This window comes from Malus sylvestris, chromosome 9 (assembly GCF_916048215.2).
Source record: "Malus sylvestris chromosome 9, drMalSylv7.2, whole genome shotgun sequence".
In the NCBI taxonomy this organism is placed as follows: Eukaryota; Viridiplantae; Streptophyta; class Magnoliopsida; order Rosales; family Rosaceae; genus Malus; species Malus sylvestris.
This window is the reverse complement of record NC_062268.1, coordinates 7,345,704-7,364,081: the sequence shown is the minus strand read 5'-3', so window position 1 is coordinate 7,364,081 and position 18,378 is coordinate 7,345,704. Positions and strand designations below refer to the sequence as shown.

The 18,378-nt window shown below is 38.1% G+C and overlaps 1 long non-coding RNA gene and 1 other non-coding gene across 2 annotated transcripts; one reads left to right on the top strand and one right to left on the bottom strand.

Moving 5' to 3' along the window:
• Window positions 1–14,379: 14,379 nt before the first annotated feature.
• Window positions 14,380–14,472, bottom strand: TRNAY-GUA (transfer RNA tyrosine (anticodon GUA)). The gene is made up of 2 exons: window positions 14,436–14,472; window positions 14,380–14,415 (listed from the first exon to the last, which is right to left on the bottom strand). It is a non-coding gene; the product is annotated as a tRNA-Tyr (tRNA).
• Window positions 14,473–15,077: 605 nt separating this feature from the next.
• Window positions 15,078–16,763, top strand: LOC126583042 (uncharacterized). Its single transcript, XR_007609651.1, has 2 exons — window positions 15,078–15,401; window positions 16,419–16,763. It is a non-coding gene; the product is annotated as an uncharacterized LOC126583042 (long non-coding RNA).
• Window positions 16,764–18,378: the final 1,615 nt, after the last annotated feature.

Below are 18,378 nucleotides of genomic sequence, written 5' to 3'. Positions count from 1 at the left end.
TCATAATTGTAATTGTTTCCTTAAGATTTTCTATTTCTGGTAATACTTCACACTTCTAGTGGAAAATGTGAAAGGAATGACTTGGTGGTTAGTTCTTCTTACTCAAATTGGTAACCATGATACATCTTACATTAGGTAATTTGCATGCTTCAATAAGATCAACTTCTGTTAAAGGCGACATCGTGTAACCTAGAAGTATTGGTTGTGCATCTAATTTGCTGCTTGTGTGAGACAATGAACATGCATGTGTGAGTAGTTGTCAGTAGTTGATTAGTGTGAACTCTACTGAGACTCATGACAATCACATATAAGCTCTTACAGTTTGAACTTAAAGAGTAAATCTATGAGCATAAGCATACATATGAACGGAAGTGTATAAGTATGAAAAGAGAAATAAAAAAAGGACCACCACATTACCTTTTTATTCATCCTTTTCTCAAATCCTAAAATTAATATTACCGCAATCCAAGTACGATTATATGTTACGTGTCATTTTTTTTACACAAAAAACAAGATTTTTAATGCTTTTGGCTAGGAGCCTAGGAATTAAAGTGTTGGTTTTTTGTGTAAAAGAATGACACAAGACAGTTGGTAAAGTGAGAATGTTGAAATGAAAAGATTAGCATTGTTCATGCACAAAATCAGTGAGGACTTCGGTACAACAAAAAATGTCAAGTTTGTGACCTTCACTAGATTGCTTCGGTCACTAGTGTGGATAAGTATGTAAATGGATAGAGACAGGGAAGCAAACACAAGATGTACGTGGTTCACCCAGATTGGCTACGTCCACGGAGTAGAGGAGTTCTCATTAATTGTGAAGGGTTTACACGAGTACATAGGTTCAAGCTCTCTTTTAGTGAGTACTAGTGAATGATTTAGTGCAAATGACATTAGGGATTATTGTGGGAGAATGATATCCTTTTATAGAAGAGAGTTTCTAGCTTTGTTCTGTCATTGACACGTGTCATGTTGTGATTAGTCTTTGATGTTGACACGTGTCGCCTTGTGATTGGCCTCTCAGTGTTGACACGTGTTGCGCTGTGATTGGCCTCTTGGTTTGAGGGAAACTCTTGTGGATCCTTGACGGTATAACGTTGACCGGTGCTCAGTAGTTTTGAGATTGATCAAGTATGGTACAAACAGTGCTCCCCTAAGTTCCCGAGTGAGGGAAACTCCTCAGTTAGGGACTTGCAAGATCTAAGCTACTGAGTAATCACGAAACTTCTAAGTACCGAAGCGTGGTATCGTTTTCACTTGCCTTATATGTTTCATAGGTAGATGTGGCATCTTCTCTAGAAGTACTTTTCCTCCATCCAGGGGTGGTATTTTTAACCGATGGAGATGCACAAGGTAATGTATCAATTTCACTTAAAGCTTACTTGTAGTTTCGGACTTGGTCAAGCGTGATACAAACCCTATAGTAAGAGTCCCCCAAGTCTCTGAGCGAGGAGATCTGCTAAAAGAGGTGACAGACAAGGTAAGTAATCAGAGTTCCAAGCAATCAGTCCCAGATCAAAAGTTTGATTTCGAATTCCAGCTGATTGTTCTCATTCTCCCTATCTTGCAGGCAGCAAGAAGGATAAAGAGAAGAAAAATGAGAAGAGATAATATGAGATACTTTTTCTTTTGAAGAAGTAACTTTCCACATGCTTATTCTTGAACTGGGCTGAGGGTTTTCTGGTTTCCTCTAGAGTATAAGGCCGACTCAAGAATTTGAGGGTCAAAACAAGTCCATCAAATCTAGAGTACGTTTGACCCTGATGATATGGGATACTTTTGCTGTTAACAAAGTAGTGGATGTGGCATGGCAAGACTTTGCTCTTTGGTGACGGTGTCAGCAAAAGGTTGTTGAAGCTTCTCGAGCTATTCGGATAGGGCAACGATGTCGAGCTTAGATTTGACTTAAACTGCCTCCGTTTGGATTATGCGGTTCTACATGGAGGGCGTCGTGCTATAGTGATATGTTCCAGCTCATCGTTGAACCTTCTGCTTCAATCTTTTGCATTGAAAAAGTGGTGCGCAACCTTTGCATTTGAATGGTCCTTCAGAGCACTACTTCTCGGTGACTCATCCATGCTTGGTAGCTTCAGTGTAAAGAGTCAATATTGTATCAACTGTCTTGAGGTATTTTCCAAAAGAATTCGCGACCTTGACAACAATTGATGATGAGTACTCGAGAGCAATGTTAGGCAAGCAACCATGCAAAGATTCTGGGTAATCAGTTCCAGATCGGAAGTTTGATTTCAGGTTCCGACTGATTGCGTTCTTTCTCCTTGTCCTGTAGGTAAGAGCAAAGGTAAAGGAAAAGACAGGGAAAAAGCATGATATGTGATACTCTTGTTTTTTACCATGATGATATGAGATACTCTTGCTCTGGTGTGGCTGGTTTGCAGAGGTATTATTGAGGGGAAGAAAGCTGAGTATTTCGAGATGCTTCGTTAGGAGTGCCCTATCGGATATGAAGAAAAGTTGAGCATTTTTTTTATTTGCAGGTCTGTTTGGCTGTGGAGGAAGGAGGTCGACATATACAGGAATTGTTCCAACAGTGAGTAGTAATGTTGTTCATTTACCCTTCTCGGTAATAACAATGTAGTGGGAGTTGCAAGATTCACGTGTTTTAACTTTGTCAGAGCACTTGAAAAAGTGGTTTGTGGTTTATGGAAAGTTGATGTTGCGTGTGAAGATTACAGACAAATTTTATCCAAAGAAATTTGGCTTTCAAAGTTCGGAGAGTTGTGCCTCTTCGGTTTTCAAACAAGCAATCCTGTTAGGGATCTGGCTTTCGAGTTTCGGAGAGCTGTGCCTCTTTGATTTTTGAGAAAGCAATCATGTTGGGAGTCTGGCTCTCGAGATTCGAAAAGCGGTGCCTCTTAGATTTTTGAGCAAGTAATCATGTTGAGGGATTTGGCTCTCGAGATTAGGAGAGCAGTGCCTCTTCGATTTTTGAGAAAGCAATTATGTTGGGAGTCTGGCTCTCGAGATTCGGAGAGCGGTGCCTCTTCGATTTTTTAGCAAGTAATCCTGTTGGGGGATCTGGCTCTCGAGATTCGGAGAGCGATGCCTCTTCGATTTTTGAGCAAGTAATCCTGTTGGGGGATCTGGATCTCGAGATTCGGAAAGCGATGACTCTTCGATTTTTGAGAAAGCAATCTTGTTAGGAGTCTGGCTCTCGGATGTGAGTAAAGGTTGGGCATTTTTACCAGTCTGCCTTGCCACGGAGCACATAGGTTAACACACATATGGACTTTCCAATTATCAAGCAGTGGTGCTTTTTCTTTACCCTTGTGGGTAATAGTAGGGTAGTTTGACCTTCAAAATTTATGTGTCTAAACTTTGTCAGAGGTCTTTGGCAAAGTTATTTGTGGTACCTGAGGAGCTGATGTTGCATGTGGAGATTGTCGATAGATTTTACTCAGGAAAATCCACTTCTCGAAATCCGGAGAGTGGTGTTTCTTCGATTTTTGAACAAACGGCCATGTTGCCCTTTCTTTTATACCAATTGTCTGCAAGAAGTACATTCAGAAAGTTATTGCTTGTATGAATTTTCCCCTTATTTTGTACTTCAAAGACTTATTGGACTCATTTTTTCTTCATCATTTCTGAAAATGTCTGGCATATCCGATCGTCGTTTTGATTTGAACTTTGGTGAAGAGGCAGTCATGTCTCCTCAAGACAACATATGACGCCGATCCTTTTTCTTCCTTACTGGTTCTCTTACCATTGAGGGCTCTGTGATGAAGAATGATATGACTGCTGCGGTGGTGGCCAAGAACCCTCTCACTCCCAGTGATAACAGACTATTTTCCAAAAAGTCTGATGAGTTGGTTGTTAAGGATTATCTAGCTCTTAGTGTTCAGTGTGCAGGTTCTGTGTCTAATATGGCCCAACGCTTATTTGTTTGAACCCGCCAAGTTGAATCATTGGTGGCTGAAGTGATAAGTCTCAAACAGGAAATCAGATGGCTTAAGCATGAAAATAAACTGTTGCATAGGCCTGCACATGACTATGCTACAAACATGAAAATGAAGCTTGACCAGCTGCAGGAATCTGATGGTCAGATTTTACTTGATCATCAGAGGTTTATGGGTTTGTTCCAAAGGCATTTATTGCCTTCGTCTTCTGGGGCTGTACCGAGTAATGAAGCTCTAAATGATCAACCTTCGGTGCCTCATCCTTCTAGGGTTCTGCCCAGTATTGAGGCTCCGAATGATCACCCTCTGGTGCCTCATCTTTCTGGGGCTCTACCGACTGCTGAGACTTCTCCTAAGCAACCTTTGTGAAGGCTCATTCTTGTTTGTTTATTTTAATTCATGTATATGTACATATTTGTAACTTATCGAAGATATCAATAAATAAGTTTTGCTTCATTTCAACGTATTATGTTAAATACACCAAGGCCTCATTCACTAAGTTCTTTGAATTTTTTCTTTTGTTGAAGCTTGTATGTTGAAGCTTTGTGAGTAAAGCATGTAGGTTGAGGTAATGCTCCCTTAATTTCCTGAGTGAGGAAAACTTCTCAGTTGGAGACTTGAAAAACCCAAATCACTGAGTAGTCGCAAAACTTTCAAGTACCGAGGTGTAGTAGCATATGATAGGAGTCCCCCAAGTCTCCAGTTGAGGGAGTTGACGAATGATGTGTCTTGCTAGTAGCCAAGTTTCCAAAGTAACAAAACTTCACCATTTTCCTTTCTAAATGGTAGCCCAAAACTCCTCTTTCATATATATTTGTTATGAAAGTTGTTAGGCCCAAAAAAAGGGAGGGCTATGCTTTTTTTTTTCTTTTTCAAAAAAAAATATTTTTTTAAAAGCTTTATAGGTGAAGCTTTGTAGGGTGAAGTTTTGATGTTGAAGCTTTGTATGTAAAGCTTTGATGTTGAAGCTTTGTAGGTGAAGCTTTTTTGTTGAAGCTTTGTAGGTGAAGCTTTGGAGGTTGAAGCTTTGTAGGTGAAGCTTTGGAGGTTGAAGCTTTGTAGGTGAAGCTTTGTTGTTGAAGCTTTGTAGGTCAAGCTTTGTGGTGAAGCTTTGTAGGTGAAGCTTTGTGGTGAAGCTTTGAGGTGAAGCTTTGTAGTGAAGCTTTGTAATGAAGCTTTGAAGGTTGAAGCTTTATAGGTGAAGCTTTGTGGTGAAGCTTTAAGGTGAGGCTTTGTAGTGAAGCTTTGAAGGTTGAAGCTTTGTAGTGAAGCTTTGTAGGTGAAGCTTTGTGGTGAAGCTTTGAGGTGAAGTTTTGTTGACACCATAAATTGATTTTGCTTCACACTATCTTGATCAAGAGTGTGTGAAGCTTTTGTCATTTGTAGTTGCCTTCCATTTGTTGAAGCTTTTGTTGGTGAAGCTTTTGTGTTGAAGTTTTGTAGGTGAAGCTTTGAGGTTGAAGCTTTGTTGGGTACCATGAATTGATTTTACTTCACACTATCTTGATCAAGAGTGTATGAAGCTTTTGGCATTTGTAGTTGCCCTCCATTTGTTGAAGCTTTTGTTGGTGAAGCTTTTGTGGTAAAACTTTTATGTTGAAGCTTTGTAGATGAAGCTTTGAAGTTGAAGCTTTGTTGGGTACCATGAATTGATTTTGCTTCACATTATCTTGATCAAGAGTGTATGAAGCTTTTGGCATTTGTAGTTGCCCTCCATTTGTTGAAGCTTTTATTGGTGAAGCTTTTGTGTTGAAGCTTTGTTGGGTACCATGAATTGATTTTGCTTCACACTATCTTAATCAAGATTGTGTGAAGCTTTTGGCATTTGTAGTTGGCCTTTATTTGTTGAAGTTGTTGAATTTCCCAATTTCCTTTTTTTTGGGGGGGGGGAAACTAGAAATTTGAAAGTGTGGGAGAGACAACATATACAAATTTTGTTTCCACACTGTTGAGTAAGAGATTGTGATACAAGCCACACCTTGTAGTAGTCGAAGGTTTGGATGAACCATATAAATTGAATTTGCTTCAAACAATCATGATTAAGAATGTGTGAAGCTTTCTACGAGTTGTAGTGTTTGCATTGTTACAGAGGAGAAATGTCTAAAGCAGATGCCAGAGGGTTGAAAAGCTTAATCTTCATATACCATGCACCGAAGCCGTTGTTGGCTTGCAATAAGATTTTGTTAGTGACTATAACTCTTGTTAGGCATAAGTGTTCCCCTAGTTGAGTTGTAAAGCTTGATGGTTTTTGATTATTTGTGAATCTTAGGAGTTCACATGTACAAGTTGTACCACTCGTCTTCTGGTTGGTGGAATGAATGGTGAGTTGCTTTCATCACTTGGTTGATGGTACGAAGGTGAGTTCCTTCATCACATTTCATCACCTGGTTGGTGGCACGAAGATGAGTTCCTTTTTCACCTAGTTGGTAATAAGAGTGGCAAGTTGCCAAATAATATTAGAGTACGGGTTGTACATTTCATCACCTGGTTGGTGGTACGAAGGTGAGTTCCTTCTTCACCTGGTTGGTGATAAGAGTGGCAAGTTGCCAAATAATATTATAGTACGGGTTGTACATTTCATCACCTGGTTGGTGGCATGAAGGTGAGTTCTTTCTTCACCTGGTTGGTGATAAGAAGGACAAGGTGTCGAGGCACATTGTAGCAAGTGTCGAATGACACAAATTATGTTGAACCATTTCAAAGCACAGTTGCTTATGTATGGATGTGTTGAAATGTATGATGTTTATGTATGAATGTGCTGGAATGTATGATGTTTATGTATGAATGTGTTGGAATGTATGATGTTTATGTTGATTAACATGAGTGATGCTTATGAATGTTTTGCTATGCATGAAGGGATCCATGCTTTCAATATGTGAACCATGTTGGTTGTAACACTTAGTATAAAATACTTCGTGTCAAAGTACGCATGTTGAAGCTCTGAGTTGGAGTATAGAGGTAGGCCAGCGTAGACCAAGTGTTCCAATGCTAGGAATGCAAAAGACTCAAAAGAAGTTGTCTGAATTCCCTCTTCTTTAAATATTTGCCGAATGGCTTGTGTGACAAAAGGTCTAAAGTGGTTAAGGGTCAAAACATTTGTAATGTGTATGCCTTCTTATAATAGCATTTCCTTCAGTACCTAGTCCTACACTTTGAAAAAGTGAGGCTTGACCCCATAGTTATAATAGTCGACAGTACGTTCACTCCTGGTTATCTTGATACAAAATTTTATCCCTTTTGTTGTAATAGGCTTGCTGAGAGTAAAAATCATTCCTCTTACTAAGAGACAAATGCGTTTGGTGACTTAGCGAGTAGCTAAATAAGGCAGGAGATAATGCAATGGGTGTCTGAATGGCCAAGATCTCATCACTTGGTAGAACTTGACTTCCACTTCCCACTTGTTGATATGGGTTAACCATATAGAGGTTCCATTGGTATGTCATTGCTTCGGCGGAGGCGTGGTTGTAAGCATGTGCCATCACCTCAGAGTAAGTTTTCCAAGTGTTGGCATTGATCATGTACTTAAAGAAACAATCACGTAGGCCTGCCGTGAAGGCTTTGAGGGCAGTCTTGTCATCTGCCTCAGCGCAGTGAGAATACTCATGGATAAAGCGACCAGCATACTTTCGTATGACTCGTCCGGCTTCTAGCGAATAGTGTACAAGTCATCTACATAATGTAAGCAATCGGTCTGGAAGATGTGTTGAGAGACAAACAGTTTCCTTAGTTCCTTAAATGAGTTTACCGTCTCGAGTGGAAGACGACAATACCAACCACCAGAGAGGGTGGAAGGGAAGAGTAGACATCGCTCTTCGTCGGTGTGCATCCGATATGCTATGGTGGACTCAAAGAGGTTAAGGTGTTCAATCGGGTCATCCCTTTCAGTATAGAGTTGTAAACCAAGCTTTTGTTTTGTCTTTGCTTGAAGGAAGGTGTCGAGGATCCTCCTTGTGAGAGGGTCAGGCTTGGGTTGGTTCCAGTCAGGTATCTCGGCCTGACGTTCGGCTTTCAACTTGTTTACTTGCTTAAGGAGCTGTAGGACAAGAAGGTCTTGAGTGGAGTCATGTACCACTGGAATTTTCTTCTGTAAGTCTTCATCGCCTATTGGAAGTAGGAAAGTTTGAGCAAGAGCGTGTGGTTTTTCCTTGGACTCGTCGTACTGACTTCTAGGGTGAGTCTGTCGGAATACCTCTGAGTTCCCTGTACCTTCATGTTCCTCGGGGAACTGTCGTTCCTTCCCTAGATTGGCAGCTGGCCTAGGTTGTGGAAGAAGACTGAGTCTTTCAGAAACCCTTGGGTCATTGATCTTCGAGCTTAAGTGGAGGGGATTCTCTCGACGTTGCTTTAGGAAGTCTCGGCAGTCACGATAAACGGCTTTCGATCCTTCTAACCCTTCTGCAAGGAAGTGTCTTCCTCCACTTCTCTTATTTCGGGTCAAAGTAGTAGGGTTGAGAGAAGTCTCATGTTGATTAATGTTTTGATGATTAGCTCATTTCTCATCAGGGATACCCATGTCGAATGAAGGTGACCCTCCGTGTTGGAGGGTACCCAGATGATGGTTGATGTCCACAGGGGTAACAAGCTCGCGTGTTTGAGTACGCCTAGTTTCGTGAAGCGTCTCGAAGAGCCTCTCATATTGTTCTTAAATGATCTCATTCTTTATTGCTATATTGTTGTTCTGAGCCTCCAGCTCCTCGACTTTACCTTGAAGAACGAGCTTCTTTCGTTCTTTTTTTCGTTGCTTCACACTAGGTGCAAGGGGGGTGTCGTTCTGCGTGCTATGGTTTTCTTAGCTCCCCATGTTGGAGAGGGATGCCTGGTTAAAAGAGAGTGTACAAATGGTGGAAACCAGCTTGACAAAGCGGAAGAGAGTAGGAATAAGGACGATTGCCACAGATGGCGCCAAATGTTGATGCACAAAATCAGTGAGGACTTTGGTACAACAGAAAGTGTCAAGTTTGTGATCTTCGCTAGATTGCTCCAGTCACTAGTGTGGATAAGTATGTAAATGGATAGAGAAATGGAAGCAAACACAAGATGTACGTGGTTCACCTAGATTGGCTACGTCCATGGAGTAGAGGAGTTCTCATTAATTGTGAAGGGTTTACACGAGTACATAGGTTCAAGCTCTCATTTAGTGAGTACTAGTGAATGATTTAGTGCAAATGACATTAGGGATTATCGTGGGAGAATGATCTCCTTTTATAGAAGAGAGTTTCTAGCTTTGTTCTGGCCTTGACACGTGTCATGCTATGATTGGCCTTTGATGTTGACACGTGTCGCTTTGTGCTTGGCCTCTTGGTGTTGACACGTGTCGCGTTATGATTGACCTCTTGGTTGGAAGGAAACTTTTGTTGATCTTTGACAGTATAATGTTGACTGGTACTCAGTAATTGATGCGAAAATTAACTTGACACCCAAATTAAACCCTAATGATGACAATTATAGTAAAGATGTAAGTAGGGATCGTGGTAAACAATGTGTTTTTATTGCAAATTCGTGAGATTTTACCACCTAGCATGACAAAAGTTGTTTTTCATTGTTTTTAAGTGTTTTTAGAGTGTTTTTTAGTGTTTTAGTGTGTCTTTGACAGAAAATACGAAATTTTGAAAAGAAAAAAAAAAGTAGAAAACGTTTTGAAAAAACCCAAAAAGAGTCATTTTTGAGTTGTTTTTGTGTGTTTGTGTCTTAGGGTACCTTCTAATACAATGATGAGGATTTGGTTTTTAATTGCATGACTATTAAAGAAAGTTACTAACATGGATGGAAGTTTGATATGCTCTTTGGTTAATGCTTGGTTGTAGTTGTCGTTTACGAATTCACATGTAATCATAAAGAAAAAAAAAATCAGTTTTTGTAACATGTTTGAAGGAAGGAACTCAAACTAACACTACAACCTTAAGAGACTTGAGCCTAAACTTTATTTGGAGAGTTATTAATCTGTGATTCCTTGTTTTCTAAAGTCGTTGCATGATCTCATTATTCTTTGCTTGGTTGCTATTTAGAATGCGTTTTATCACCTTAGTTCCAAATACTAGAACTCATGCCCGTTTCATTCAAAGCTTAAAATTGAGTGCATAACATATAACAAGATGAAGTTGTTTAGTAGTACCACAAGAGCCAAAAAGCCTTCATCTCATGCATTTGTTTTGTAGGTTTAACCCCTTTTGAGCCTTAATTAGCCTATTTTCGTTGTTAGCCACATTATCCTTACCTAGCCTAGATTAGGACTACCCACACCCTTGTTCTTAAAGGATAGTGAAGCATGACTTAGAGGGAATTCCTTTTGATCAACATTATTGCAGAAAACAAGTGTGGGGGAAGGGTTTCAAAAGTGTGTTTTTGTGTGCCAAAGAAATAGGGTACGGGTAGAAAAAGAAAAAAAAAAGTTGTGAAATAAGTGAGAATAAACTCACATGTGTTGGTTGTTGAAGAAAGGATCCAAAAGTTTGAATTTGACCCTAAGTGTTGCATGAATCTTCCTTTGTGTTTAAAAGTTGATTTCTGCATTATAAAGTGAATTCTAAGTGTCGATTTCATCACTTTGCTCACTATTGCTTTAAGAACTTTTGTTATCCTTACATTTCTTTGTTAACCAATACCATTAAGCCCCGTTACAACCCTTGACTTCAATCTTAAGTGTTGTGTGTTTCAATTTGTGGAGTTTGAAATTGGTATGAGCATATGGTGTCACTGGTTTTCGTGTCTAAGTAGTAGCATTCCATTCATGAGATCATATCTAAGCATGCTTAATAACTCCAGAAAATGCTTTCTTTGTTATACATATATGTGAGTGTTTGTCTACATGTTTATATCAATCTTCTCACATATAACTAGTGTAGGGTGTGTAGTTAGAAAATGTGTGTGAAAATAGAGAGTATCTTATAAGGAATTGAGCAAATTCTCTAAGGCATGTTACTACATTCAAAACATCGTTTTAATTGGTTAAATGTGAACTAGTAAGTGGTGACTATGATTAAGTATATGCTCAAGTGTGAAGATGACTAAAATCTGTGGGAATGATGATTTTTAACATGTCATGTGCGTTGGAAATCCCTGAGGCAAATGTTGGAAGGATTAGAGTGTGTTTTGTTTACTTTGTTTTATTTTGTTTGTTTCGTTTTGCTCGAGGACTAGCAAAAGCTAAGTGTGGGTGAATTTGATAGGAGCATATTTATGCGACTTAGTTAGCTTGTTTTCTTGCATTTTCATAGTTTATTTGTGTTTGTTATAGTGTTTAAGCTATTTTCGTGTGTTTGTAGGTCCAAATGACAAAGTTGGCAAGAAAGTGCAATTTGGAGCATTTTGGAGCAGTTTTGGGCATCAATTGAATAGCTTATGAGTGGAGCAAGATGGATGGACGAATTGGAAGTTCAAGAGGCTAGGAATGTGCTGAAAAGATGAAGAAAATAAATCCAAGACAAAGAAGATAAGGAATCAGCTCAAAAGAGGAAACATTATCCAAAACCTTATCCAACCTTATCTTATCTTATCTTATCCTTGCCTAATCTAGCCTAATCTTATCTTATCTTATCCAAATCAGTTTGTGCCTTAATTCCAGCTATTTCTAAGGGATAATTATGCATTCAAAATATATATTTCAGATTCTAGAACCCTTATCCCTTAGGTGCCGCATATATGCCCTTACCTTGGTGAACTAGGAATTGTAATCCTTCTCTAAAAACCATGTTGTGTATACTTGTCCATTTAGGTTCAGAAATAGGTGTTGGAACATCCTTTCTAGAAGCTTAATATCTGATGCACCTTTCTAACCTAATTCTATTTGGGTTCTGATTGTTTTAACCCATTCCACTTGGGTTTTGGTTACACAATCCTTATTCCAATTTGATTTCAGAAACCTATCCTAATCCTTAGGGATTGTGCCGTGGATTTGCCCTATAAATACAAGTTTGTGCCGCACCATTCAGTTCACCACCCTCTACCACAATTCATCATAAATCCCTTATTGTGCTGCAGCTAAGGAATGAGAAGAAGGAAGAAACTTGGAGCCGTGCTTGCCATTAAAGAAGATTGGATTGCTGGAGCGTTCTTAGGTGTATTCTATCTTTGATTTCAATGTTTAATTTAAATTATCTTTGTTTATTTGCTAACATGAGGAACTAATTTCTTTATAGTTGGAGGTGAATTCGAAGCCATGATTATATGTTTTATATGAATTGATTTCCTCCAGTTATTGTTTCATGAATCGTGAATGTGGTTTACTTATCTGTTTTATTAAGAACTTGTTCTTGTATGTTGATTAAGGTGGCCAACTTAGTTTGCGTGCATGAATTTGATGTGAAAATTAACTTGACACTCAAATTAAACCCTAATGATGACAATTGTAGTAAAGATGTAAGTATGGATCGTTCTAGACTAGGGATTAACTAGGGCCACTAATCAATGCAAATAAGACTCAAAAACACTAAACTAGACTCTATAGACTCAAAACTAACTTAAAATACTCAAAACAGCAACAAACAATAAAAAAGACTCAATTCTAGACCTAACAAGTGATTTGGACGAAAATAAAACTTAACTTGACTCAAAAGACTAAAAGAAAACAGGTTTTGACTCTAAACACAAGACTTAAGAAAAAGGGTTTAAAACTTAGAAACATAAACTTATAGAACAAACTTTAAAAACTCGAAATTGAATGAAATAGAATGGGTGAAAGGCTAGTTAGAGGGTTCCTTCTCCACACATGAAACATATGCATACAAATCGATTTCCAGTTTTTCTTTCGACAAACCATAAATGACAATGCCCCGAATTAATTGTATTGAACTAATTAATTCTCAGATTTCCCTAGATTCATTGAATTGAATGGATAACGCATCACAACCAAATTATTCTTTATCAAGTTCCCTAACTATGAAATACGCATGATAGAGACACATATCAAAGATCATTAAGTTCAATGGAAACCATAAGTATTGACGAGGCATTCATAACTATGAAAAGCAAGTTACTCTTGCCTATGATTTACTTAACACAATTGTGACTAGCGACTTTTACTACTCATGAATATAAGTTCAAAACGATTAGGTGAAATTCCCTTATACTCTAGCATCAAATTCATGCATGCAAACTAAGTTGGCCACCTTAATCAACATACAAGAACAAGTTCTTAATATAACAGATAAGTAAACCACATTCACGATTCATGAAACAATAACTGGAGGAAATCAATTCATATAAACATATAATCATGGCTTCGAATTCACCTCCAAGTATAAAGAAATTAGTTCCTCATGTTCGCAATTAAACAAAGATAATTTAAATTAAACATTGAAATCTAAGAACGCTCCAGCAATCCAATCTTCTTGAATGGCAAGCACGGCTCCAAGTTTCTTCCTTCTTCTCTTTCCTTAGTTGCAGCACAATGAGGGATTTATGGTGAATGGTGTAGTGAATTGTGGTAGAGGGTGGTGAACTGAATGGTGCAGCACAAACTTGTATTTACAGGGCAAACCCACGGCACAATCCCTAAGGATTAGGATAGGTTTCTGAAATCAAATTGGAACAAGGATTGTGTAACCAAAACCCAAGTGGAATGGGTTAAAACAATCAAAACCCAAGTAGAATTAGGTTAGAAAGGTGCAGCAGATATTAAGCTTCTAGAAAGGATGTTCCAACACCTATTTCTGAACCTAAATGGACAAGTATACACGACATGGTTTTTAGAGAAGGATTATAATTCCTAGTTCACCAAGGTAAGGGCATATATGCGGCACCTAAGGGATAAGGGTTCTAGAATCTGAAATATATATTTTGAATGCATAATTATCCCTTAGAAATAGCTGGAATTAAGGCACAAACTGATTTGGATAAGCTAAGATAAGATTAGGCTAGATTAGGAAAGGATAAGATAAGATAAAGTTGGATAAGGCTTTGGATAATATTTCATCTTTTGAGCTGATTCCTTATCTTCTTTGTCTTGGATTTATTTTCTTCATCTTTTCAACACATTCCTAGCCTCTTGAACTTCCAATTCGTCCATTTATCTTGCTCCACTCATAAGCTATTCAATTGATGCCCAAAACTGCTCCAAAATGCTCCAAATTGCACTTTCTTGCCAACTTTGTCATTTGGACCTACAAACACACTAAAATAGCTTAAACACTATAACAAACACAAATAAACTATGAAAATGCAAGAAAACAATTTAACTAAGTTGCATAAATATGCTCCTATCAGTAGTTTCAGGATCGGTCAAGTATGGTACAAACAAACGTAAAGTTTGCTAGCATTTCTCCATGATTTGTTATGGTTAGAAACCATTTTGTGTCTCAACTAGGTATTGTTCAAACCAAAATATGGGCAATTATTTGGAATTTGATTTTCTCATTGTCATTAACCTAAAAAAGGATTTGATTCTCTGGATCGTGGGTTGTATAATCTTAGCTGCATATGTTTGTACTTGTTAATAGAAAAAATTAATAAATAAATAAATTATAAAAAGAAATCCGACCTGCCGGATTCGAACCAGCGACCTAAGGATGGCTGAGAGCATGTCACCCACTACAGTCCTCCGCTCTACCAACTGAGCTAAGGTCGGATTATTGACCAGGGACGGGTTGCATATTTATTAATGTCTGATGCCTATAAACGTTTGGCCTCAATGTTAAATCCTGCGATTAAGTTTTGGGCCTAATGAATCCTACATGTTGGTGAAAGATTACAGCAAAAAAGAGGTAGAGATTTTGGAATATAAAACTTTTATGTGATTGAAGAATATTATGTATTTGGCTTCAATATTTATATGTATTTAAAAATAATTACTGTAGCGGTCAGATATAATTTATATGAATTATATATTCAATATAATCATTATTTGACTTTCAAGATTGTATGATTATAACATTGTAGCATCTCCCGAATGTGCACTTTATTGCATTTGACTCATAAAGCTAATGAGCAACTCATATCGTTTTATGACTCAACTCGAGTTTGGTTCAACTTCAGATTGTTCCTTAAAGTTTTACTGATAAAGGTTAAACATTTGGATCTTTATATTTAAAATAAAAGATGTCATAAAATTAAGGTTTTTATTCCAAATGTTCTTTTACATTTTGGGAATCTAGTTCAATCAATTTGGTCTGTCATGTTTGCTCTCACACATCGATTTGGTCATTGCTATCTAAATTCATTGAGAACCTTTAAGGGGGTGTTTGTTTGACCGGATTAGGAGGGACTGGACTAGACTAGACTAATTGCTAGTGTAGTCTCATGTTTGGTTTGCACAAGGATTAGGTTTAATGGGATTAGGGGGGACTCGCTCGGATTAATGGCTTCGCTAGGAGTTCTTAGCGAAGTACCCCAAACTCGGCCGGACTCGTAAGACCTTCACGAGAGAGAACCTTGCGCATCCTGAGTCGTCACACATCGCTCCTGCTTGCCCTGCTCCCTCATCCTCGTCCACCTCACCCCCATCTCTGCGTCCTGCTTGCCTGCATCCTGCTCGCCCTCATCTGCTCCTCTTGCCTGGTAAACTTTGAATCTTAGATTTATTTCTTCGATTTATTTTGCAGATCGTGATATTTATGATCTTTATTTGATTTAGTTGTTTTGGGTTTGAGAAATTTTCAATAATAGACCTCTGCACTTGAACAAATTAGGGTTTTGATTTTTAGGGTCAAATTGCAGATTGAGATTGGACAGTTTGGAATTAGTTGCTGTCTATTAGTGTTTGAGATTCTTCCATTTGGTTTTGTTTTCTCACTGGGGTTGTAGATCGTGATTCGTACTGGATAAACTTCGAATCAGTTGCTGATCTTTATTTGATTTGGTTTTGTTTTCTCACTTGGGTTGTAGATCGTGATTCTTCCATTACGCTTGTAGATCGTGATTCTTCAATTCGGGTTTGCATTTGTTGTGTCTGTGAAAAAAAAAATAAAAAAAACTATATATGTAGGGACTGTGAGAGCCATTCAGAATGGCAATGGAAAAACAAATTGATAGCTTCCCCTGAATATATATATATATATAAATATATATTGACTGATACAAACCAAGAACTCCTGGAAAAAGTGTACTCAATGAAGCCACAATTCAAGTAGCCATTTCTACTGTGGCTTTTTTAACATTTACGAGCTCCAGTTGTGAGATTGCCCAAGAAAAATGCCGTCCTACCCACATGCCCAAAAGAGCTATTTAGCTCTGTTGGTGTGTAGAAGAAGCTCACAAGTGCTTTTGTATTTACTCATTCCTTGTTAGGCAGTGTTAGGCTGTTTTACACATGGGACTGCGCTTGGAAACCAAAACAAACTGATTGAAATTATCTTGCTTAGAGTTGAGTATAATTTCTTAGTGGCAAGTTGGCAAAAGAAGAGAAAAAAATCATAGATGTTCAATTTTCTATCACAATTGCATTTTACTTTGAGAAGTTTACTTTTTTATTGTGCAGTTAAACATCCTGCTTTTTCACTTCTAAAACTAGTGATGTAACTTTTGATTATCTCAAGTTATTTATTGATTTACTAGGAGGTTTGTTGCCTTTTGCAGAAGGGGTTTTGTTTCTAGGCTGGAAAGGAAAAAGACACTGAAAACCCGTATCTTTGCATCAGAACTCAAGAAAGTGTTTGTCCAAATGCTTTTAAGTGACAAAGGAAGTGGATGATTTTATTATGTGGTGCCCTTTGACATGGGTGTATTTTTTTAATCGTACAATCCTTTTGACATAGGATGTATTTTGTTAATCGTACAATCTTAGGTTATAGTTTCTAACTTCGCTTTGCACTGTGAAATATTTTGGCTAATTTTAACTAAGATTTTGTAAATTATGGGGATCTACTAAGAAGCAGGATTTTGTAAATTAAGCCAACTCGTAATTTTGTGTCTGCCAAGCAAGAGCAGTTTCTCAAGCATTTTGTGTATGCCAACTCGTAATTTTGTGTAAATTATGTGCTTTAAGTTGGTCTACCGAGAAAATGATATGTACTTTGGGGTGGTGCATTCGTGCAGTGAGTGCCATAATTTTGTGTAAATTATGTGCTTTAGGTTGCTCGTAATTTTGTGTATGCCAAGCAAGAGCAGTTTCTCAAGCACTCATCCTCACATTGTTTCCAACTCGAATTCGTATCCACAAGTGCCCATGATGTGTTAGGAGTCCTCATTTTAAGACCACCTTGCAGTGCCATTCCACCACCCCCTATTCACATTCCAGTTTCCCCCTATTCACAATTGGTTAATGTTAACTAGAATTTTTATTAGTTTCCCAAAAAAAAAAAAAAAAAATATATATATATATATATATATATATTATCCTACTTCCTAGTCCGATACTGCAACAAACGCTTCACTAAGCTAGTCCAACTTAGTGTAGTCTAAGCCAGTCCAGCTTAGTCCCTGCAGCTAGTCCAGTCCGAGACAGTCCGGTACAACAAACGCACCCTTAGAGTGCTAATGTGTGGACTTACAACTCTACTTATTTATTGCCATGTGGATCAAACAAAATTCGGCTGTTCAAAAACTACGCTCTAAACTTTTATAATAATAAATAATATAAAACCACCTTTGTAGGCCCTCCACCCTCATGCCCTCCCACTCCCTCTCGAGAGATTATTCAGTGTGTTTAGAACACCATATAAACACCACATGTCATGATACAATTAGAGGAACACTATCTATTCTTCCCTCCTTCCAAAGTCTCGCCCATTCAACAGATTAATGCTCCTCATTCTCAAAAATCTGAAACAATGAGATGGTGTCTCAATAGATTCAAATACTTAAATTAATTAATAAACATAAAAATACAAAATGCAAAAATACCAAGTCATTCGTTCATGGGTTATAATATATGGAGACCAATAAGGTGGTCTTGCAGTTTGGGTTGTGGAGGAACTCACCCAACTCATTGATGCAGCAACTCATGCTAATTTTGGATTTGAGGCGTAATATGACATACAGACAGAGAGAGAGAGAGAGAGAGAGAGAGAGAGAGATGGTGGATAGAAGACTTCATATATTTGTGCCTTGCACAGTTTCAGTAGGAAGATGTCGGTATGTCGGGGGGTGGGGGTGGGCAGTCGGGGAAATCTGCAGGGGGGACGGGGTGGTTTGGACGGGAAGAACCAAATTGACATGTGGAGCAAACATGCTAGAATAAATTGATTGAATCGAAACATAAATGACGAAAACGATTGGTTCTCAAAATATAAAGGATTATTTGTAATAAAAACCGTAAAAATTATATTAATGTAGTTAAAATCTAAAAAGTTTAAGGCGACTCAAAACTAAAACTTGAGTTCTTTTCACAGTTGTGCTTAGCAAAGCCACCCCAAAAGCTCAAGCTTTGTTCATAAACGAACCGGGCCGAGCTTGAAAATTCATTTGAGTCGAGTTTGAGCATAGACATACGAGTAATATTCTCTCCGTGTCAAATTCTCCTCTCCTCCCGTCTCTTCATATTTAAACGGTTACGATTAAATCATGTCACTATCTTGTGTTAACACAGTTATAGAGA